Source organism: Vicugna pacos, chromosome 24 (genome assembly GCF_048564905.1).
Source record: "Vicugna pacos chromosome 24, VicPac4, whole genome shotgun sequence".
Lineage (NCBI taxonomy): Eukaryota > Metazoa > Chordata > Mammalia > Artiodactyla > Camelidae > Vicugna > Vicugna pacos.
Genome location: NC_133010.1, coordinates 3,067,940 through 3,076,129, shown reverse-complemented (window position 1 = coordinate 3,076,129; position 8,190 = coordinate 3,067,940). Strand labels below are relative to the sequence as shown.

The window sequence follows — 8,190 nt, the reverse complement described above, 5'->3', positions numbered from 1 at the left end:
TCCACACAATAGCTTTTTTATTAATTAGCTAAAAATTTTTCCAAAATATATTTTCCTAAGATTCACAAATATCTATTAATTTATATTTAAAAATGCTATATTTAAGAAATGGAATAATTATTTACTTTTAAAAAGTAATTTAAGTCAAGAAATGTTTTATACTGAATGTTTACTATGAGTTCAAGTATGTAAGCTTCATTTTTTTGGTACTGTCAATAAACCACACAACGTGAGAGTTGTGGGTTGTTTTATCTGGGGCAAAATGAGAACCAGAGCCCAGGTGTCAGCATCTCAGAGAGCTCGGAGGAAGTGCTCTGAAGATGAGGGGGAGCTCAGCAGTATATGAGATTTCAGTGAAGGGGGACGTGCAGTCAAGTATACGTTAAGGCAGAGGCTGCTGCTAGTCGAAGAGCAGGTGTCTCTGTTAATGATTTTAGTGCTTTTCTAGATAGGAGGAGATGAAAGAATTTGGGCTCTTAAAATTTCCTGAAAATGTCTAACTATCTGAAGGCTTTTCTGCCCATTTTCCCAGAGCACAGAGCACCCCATTCCTGATCTCCACCCTGAACTACTTTCAGAGGGCGTTGAAGGTCAGCAGCTGCAGTGGCTCATGATTTAATCAAATCCGAGGAAGATGACAAGTGCCAATTTTTAGTTGACAATATGTATATATTGTAGGAAAAATGTTACTTTCCAACCCTACCCCTGTTTTACTTTTAGTTAGAGATCAACTGATAACTGTTAGATGACTTAAGTCAGACGAGGGGTGAAGGAGTCGTCTCTTGAGCCGGCCAGTGCTCTGTGTCAGCCTCCTTGATAACATTCAATTTTCTTTCTGTTCAAACAGCATGCATCAGATTTTATGAAGTTTGGAGCCTGTCCTGAGCACATGGGGTCTGGAGGTGGCCCTGTTCCTGTGGTCTTTGTTTATTCTGTGAATTATGGTGTGAATCTTTATGTGCCCAAGCTTCATCATAATTTCAAACTTTAAGGATTTAAATATGGGAGATGGATGCCAAGTTCTGGGAATAGATTTTCAGGATAACAGCCAGGATTGGTAAAAAGTAGGGAGAATGGATACAACCTTTAAAAAAGAAAGGTTATTTTACAATTTCTGGCAGGTAAATTAAAGTCCTTGTTGGGATTCTATCAGGAATGTTTAATTGGGAGACCTACCTCCCATTTTCATGAAATAAAATAATTTTATTTTTTGTTTTGTGCCTGCTGTCTAGCAAATAATTATCCCCTTTGCATATAGTATTATCGTTTAATCTCTACAAAGTTTCCCTGGAGAACACACGTGTCACAGGTGAGGGAGCCAAGATCATCCACGGTAGGTGGCAGGAAGGCAGATGGGCTGGAGGGCTTACCCTCCTTCAGGCTGAGACAGAGAAACCAAGGCTTACTGACAAGCGTGTTGCTGAAGTGGTTTATTTAATACTTTGCTTCCTTGATGAATTGGATCTCTTGAAATTGTTTATGACTGGCTTATCTTCCCCTCTCTCCTCTGCCTCAGGACTTCTCCTCGTAAGTAGTATGAATTCAGCCTGAACTGATTCAGGAAAATCAGAAAATAAAAAATTAGCCCACACAAAATGTCTGCTTAGTCCTCGTAATTCAGTACTTCCTAAAACTCTCAGAAATGCAAGGAAGGTGTGTTACCTCGGGGACTGAGTGCATTTGAAGTATGAGAAATATAAGTGTGATCTGGTAAAGGCACAGGCTCTATAGACAAAGATCCGGATTTAGATCCTGGCTCCATCAAGTACAGGAAACATGACCACCCAGAGCCTCAGTTTCTTCATGTGTTAAATGGGCTGATGGAGCTCTCCTCCAAGTGGTCAGGTCAAAATGACATGATCCTAGTGGCTCTCAGGCAGGATGTTGGGCAAAGTGCTAGTTGCTCTTGCTGCTTTATAATGTCTTCTTAGGTAATTCCGTTGTCCATTGGCTTGCGAATACCTACTCTTTTGATTTAAGAAAAATAGCATGTCTTAAGAATTTTAAAAATAAGGAATGAAGATTTACTGATTAATACTGGGTGTATTTTTATAGGTCATTAAAAAAAAACTAGGAGTTCTCTAAAGAGAATTTATTCAGTGTGCCTAGAATATGATTCAGTTAAATATGATTTTCCTTTAAATACTTTTCAGAAATTTTCTGAGATATTTTTTCTTGAATAGTAGTTGAAGATTTCTGAGGAGGTTTTACATTTAGAAAAGTTTATTCTTGTAGCAATTGACACATTAAATAAATGATTCATAACCCTGGACAGCATAAAGCCCTGGCTTTTTTTTTAATATATATAATTTTGCTGGTTAGTTCTATGACATTTTATTCGGTAGAAGTATCTCCCATTTCCATTTCACAGGCAGAGAAGATGAGTCATACAATACTCAGTATACAAGAGCAGCAGAGGCTGATTAATTTGGGCAGAAGAGTAAAAGGGTATGGAGAAAAAAATCCTTGATTCTCAAACTGGACACATTCTGCGGTGTTGTGCAGCTGAAACGGTTTTGATTTTGCTTCTGGTTTGTCCTAGGTTTCGGCGCATGTGCCTGGAAAGGTCTCTCGGGCAAAGATGCTTATTTAAGAAGGTTGTCATTGTATTTAAGAAGGTTGTCATTGTAAATGCTCTTAAGAAGATTAAACAGATTCCACAGCAAATAAATGAACATGTTTGGAAGGTTTTCCACCCTCAAGTAATTTCCAGAAAACAGACATGATTCACTTGCTAAACCAAACACACAGTTATAATAATGAGCCTGCCTCACATGACTGGACAGCACGGAGGGAGCCTCATCTATTGGCGGGGGTTACGCTGCAGGAACCGCAGCTGAAATTTTAATTAGAATTTATTTCCAGTGAGTGTTGCTTCCGCGTTTTTCTCCCCAAAGCAAGGAAGAGCCCTCCTTGCCTGGACATTAGTCTGCAGAGCCCCGCGGCTCACACACTTCCCTGCTCATCAGGAGGCTGATGGAGCCAGTTTGCTTAGACACACTTAGCTACACTCGCAGCGGGGATCATCAGTCTCTTCTGTGTGTTGACCTCCACGTGCAGGGGAGAAAATCGACTTTTGCTGCCGATAAACGCTAATTGACTATCAGTTGTTTCAGAGGGACTGTGATGTTGAAAACTGGTGTCCCTTTCATTTTTATATGTTGGATGCTGACAAATTGCGTGGCGACACCCCCATTGTAAGTACACCCACCAGGGAGGGGGGTGGAGTTTGGGTCTGTGTGTTTTAGTACTCAGATCCTGGCACTGGTCAGCTTTCAGTGTTCTCGCTGGGTTTGGGAGACTGTTTCTGGAGCGATTTCTTTGGCTGCCAATAAATTTGCACAGCCGTCTCCTTCAGTCGAGTTCTGATGAATTGAGTTGGGAGGGGCATGTGAAATTGGGGTGGGCAGAGAGGTGCGATGAAAACTAGCCACCATCTGGTTACCTCTCATATTTTTTGGGCCAAAATACTTGTCTTCTTTTCTTTTCTCCTCCATCCATCCCTTCAGGTCAGGGAGTCGTCTTCAAGAATTTCGTCCTAAAATGAAAAGTAATGATGAAGGCAGTGTGTATCTGTGGTTGATTTCATTTGATTTGGGTTCATTGTTAAAGATTTTCTGGTGAGGTGTTTATGAGCTCTTAAAAGCTAGAAGAGCAGCAATACCAAGGAGAGAAAGTCAGAGAAACGTGTCAGTGGCCCCTGTGAGTTCTGGGGGACGAGGGAAGGAGGTGGGGCAGAGGCAGCACCGCGGCCTCCCCTGCAGCCCTGAGGGCAACGTGCGCATGTAATGCCAGCGTCTGTCACCATGTGTTCTAACAGGACTCCCACTAAAAGAATGCGTGGAGATTTGGGGAGGCCTTACCTTTTACCCTCTTGTCAAACATCTTTAATGCTGACTGTATTTATTCAAGATGACACAGAGATCACCTGCAGAGCTTGAGGGAGCGGTGCTTGCTTCCTGTCTTGCCCGCCCCAGTCTCACTCATCAGACTCCTGATTCTTGTAGGCACTGCAGTGTCCGTGGGGGTAGCTCTGCTCCTGGGGGTCTCTGCTCCTTTGGTGGGAGCTCTGCTCCTCGGGGAGCTGGGCACGGGAGTGGTCACATTGGAGCCGGTCGCACCAGCGCTGATCCCTCTCCACGTGTTGAGCCCTTTGTGTAAGTAGTAGAGGTGGGATCCAGAGTCTTCCTGTGTCTATGGAGTTCTCCAGCAAAGCCAACTTGGAGGAAAGAAAGAAAATGCCTATTTTTCCATGACTGTGTCCTAAGGGTTTAAAGTTCTCTGCAGAGCACATGTGAAATCTCATTCAGTAAATACTCTGGGGTCTTGACTCTGACTTGTCATGAATTTGGCATTCTCATAATGTTATTTCTCTTAAAATATGTCTGAGCAATCATTTTTGTGTGATGGTTATGTGTGTGTAAGTGTCCTGAAGAAATTGTTGTGGATGGAAGATTGGGCATCAGTTGTACCAGAAGGGCTGGTGGCCCTGGGGGCTGCCTGAGCTCCGCATCATATGTTACCAGCAGTCTTTCATATTGCATCTTATTCCAGAGCTCACCAGGGCTCCCATCTCTCACTATGTGTCTTGAGAGAATATTTGTTCAGAGGGAAGGGGATGGGGTGCTTCCAAGTCTGGGTTTTCGGGTTCCCTATCTAAAGGTGGAACTGGCACAAATCCTTTATTCATGGAGTAATGAAGCCCCCCAGTCTCGTGGCTAATTGGGCCTCCCTGTCCTTCTTCATGTGAGGAGCCAGAGGGCTTGGGTTAGGCCCCCAAACCTGTTTTTGGTGAGCTTTCAGCCCTATCACACAACCTGGGTTGTCCCATTTCAGTCACATGACTTTGATTTTTGCAGGTTGATGTGACTCCTGGACAGTGCCTGGGACTTCCAGGTTTCCCCTACAGTAGGGGCACTGAAGAAAGTTCACCCCGTAAGGTGTGTTTGGGGGCATCGAGGACAAGTAGGGACCCACAGACAGATGTCTGGATGGGTGGCGATCAGGCCCGAGTCTTGGAAGAACAGAGATTCCATTACTGTTTTAACAGTGAAATTGAGGGAGTAATTCTGGAAGGTCTGATGCAACTGAGATTAAAATTATTATATGGTTTTTATTGTTAGCAGTAGTGGTTTTTAACCCTTAGACCCAGTCCCCCCTATTTATAATAAATATTTTGTAACCTTTCTTTTCTGGTGCCCAGAAGTGAACATCATAGAAAATGTAACCTAACTATAAATATGATAAACAAATAGACAGGTAGATGGAAAGATGTGGTACCTAAATTCTTATATTATGGGGTATTTTATATTCTATGCTAATTAGTAACCTCTCAGGACAAAAGGCACATACAAAGGGAGTCACTTCTAATAAACTATTTTTCCAAGACTTACCTAACTGGGAAACAAGTGTCTTCACAATGTTAGAGCACCTCCCAGGCCCCGGGGAAATCTCCTTGTCAGAGTTACACTTGCTGATGGTGTCCCGTGCCATGTGCAAGCAGATGCGGTTCGGAAGCTGCCCGGAGGCGGACTCCGGGGATTCCTTCTCCGTCGCAGCTGTGAGGGAGCCTTCTCTTTCCAGACCACAACCACAGAGGTGATTTTAAATCTCTGAAAACTGCCATACCAGAGTATATCACAACCCTCACAAGATATGTTGAATAAAGTAGAAAACTTTAAGTGACTCCTTTAGGATAGAACGAGGGTATAAAAGAAATAATGAATTAAAAATTCTAGTGCCCGAATGAGTGCTACATTACACTGGCTGCATTATAAGGTTAGACAACTTCATCACCACTTTACATACCACATCTTGTAGTTAGATTTTATTTATCTTTTTTTTCTAAAGGAAAAAATCATTTGTTGAGTTCTTGTGTCAGAGGTGACGAGCAGATAGCAAGTGTAAAACCGGGAATCGTGATGCTGGTCAGTCTAAGACCATCTCCGTCACTGCACAGATCATCTTTACTCATTTTACTGCACTTTTTGGAATCACCTTCTCACTTGGAAAAACCCCTGTGTCAGTTGGATTTGTTAGTAAAACAATTCTTTTTCTTACCTAGAACATCAGTGATGTTTTCAAGATGATAAAAAAAATCTGCCCATGGCATTTAAACAGTTGCTTGTTCTTGTAATTCATGGATCACAGTCTCGTCTTTGTCACAATTGGAGAACTGTGTTTTCTGTGTGCAAATTCTCATTGCTTTGGTGATGCAGGGACACGTGTCCTTACTTGATGGAGTATGATTGTTGTTGTTTGCATTCTCTCCCTAAATCTGGAGTCCTGTGATATGTTTCCTGTTAACTTAAAGAATAGGAATGTTGTTATTTGTCTAAATATCTAACCTCACACCAGTGATGCATATCAAATTGGTCCAACTAGGAATTCCAATATTAAATGAGACAGTAATTTCACAACCCACTTTCCAAAAAATTTGGATTCATGGTTCAATTATACCAGGGACATTACCTGTTTTAATTGAATCAATCATTGCTTTCTTCAATAAAATTTTCCATTCCATCTGCTCTTTTGGTTTACTGTTCTTCAGTGTTTCATTTGCTTTCTTTCCCAAAAATATATGATTTTGGCTTTTGTCATTGAAAATCCTTGCTGGTTTTGCTACCTCATGCTGGAGAGGAAGGCTTGTGACTGTTTTATAGTCACTGGTTTCATGGTTGTATGAGTGCTAATGCCACCTTGCAGGGGTGTGGAGACCTAATGAATTGTGTACATAAAAGGCTTAGTCTACACTGAGTGCAGGGTTAGTGTTCGCAGCTCATGTCATCAGTATCATAATTAATCCATTACAATCATCCTCTATTAATCAGTGTTATCCTTCTAACGTCTCCAGGAGAGGAATTGTTTTAGTCTAAATGCAAATCTTTGCCTAACTTTCAGTCAATTCAAAACCTTTAAAGCTTTGCTGTCAATAGGACTGTGTGCCTGCTATCCCTACTTCTGCTCCTCCTGACCCGGGACGCGGTCCCCAGGCTGATGATCCACAAGACACTGGATTCTTGATCCCATGGCTCTGTGTGTTCTGAGACATCTGGAGACTTCAGCACTGTTTTAGGGGCATTGGGTCCCACCTCTTCATAGCATTGATGAGATGAGATCTGTGGGTTCACACTCATTCTTGAGTGTACGGTGCATTTTTTCTGGAACCAAAACAACCCCACCGTGGCAGCACTGCTTTGACCACATGCTGGGACAGCGTGTGCTTGTCAGTTCTTGGGTTTAAATTTTCTGTTCTAACTTCTAAAATGGGGTATAATGACAGATACACTCCATGTAAACAGAAGTTCTGTGGGGTTTTCAGCAACTTCTAAGAGCATAAATATTCCTGAAGCAGCTAACCTTCCTCCCAAGAAGTGAGGAGCAAGCCGGCAAGTCCTGGGTGACTGTGGCGGCCAAGCTGTGCAGCCCAGGCTGCTCACTGAGGCGCAAGGAGAAAATCTTAAAAACCTACTTCCATGTTGTCTTTCACAGAATCTCAGAAATGAACATTTTAATATATAAAGAGGGGTGTTTTTTTAAATAAATTTCTTATTTTTTTCCTTTTTCAGTTTTAGTAGGTAGAATTAATACAGTTCAACTTCACATACACATATTGCATGTAAATACATGTATAGAGTATACTGCATTTTTTAGTTTACATATATGTACTAATTACTGTTTCTAAGAACAGATTAGATCTTTAGATTTTTCAAATTACAGTTACCAGAGGAATAAGGACATCTACAAAAGAATAATAAACAGAATATGGTAATCCAATCACAAAGGACAGTCAGATGTGCTTACATATATTCAAGAAATCAAAATAAAATTTAGTTCATTTGTGGTCTTATTATTATTGCTATTAATTTTAGATTCCCCATAAATGAAGTCATGTGGCATTTTTCTTTCTCTTTCCACCCCACTTCACTTAGAATGACAGTCTTCAGGTCCATCCATGTTGCTGCAAATGGCATCTTTTATGGCTGAGTAGTATTCCATTGTATATATGTATCACCTCGTCTTTAGCCAGTCATGTGCTGATGGACATTTTTGTTGTTTCTATGTTCCTTGTTCTATGTCCCTTCTGGCAACAATTACGGATTTTAAATATTTTCCACCTTAAAATCCTTCCTGAAGGAGATGTGGTAACTGGAATCAAAAACAGTTACAGCACAGGATTGTGTGTGATGG

General features: G+C 41.4%; 1 long non-coding RNA gene across 1 annotated transcript; it reads right to left on the bottom strand.

Moving 5' to 3' along the window:
* Window positions 1-3,338: 3,338 nt before the first annotated feature.
* On the bottom strand, window positions 3,339-5,576 carry LOC140688853 (uncharacterized). The gene is made up of 3 exons (XR_012063695.1): window positions 5,394-5,576; window positions 3,864-4,219; window positions 3,339-3,538 (listed from the first exon to the last, which is right to left on the bottom strand). It is a non-coding gene; the product is annotated as an uncharacterized lncRNA (long non-coding RNA).
* Window positions 5,577-8,190: the final 2,614 nt, after the last annotated feature.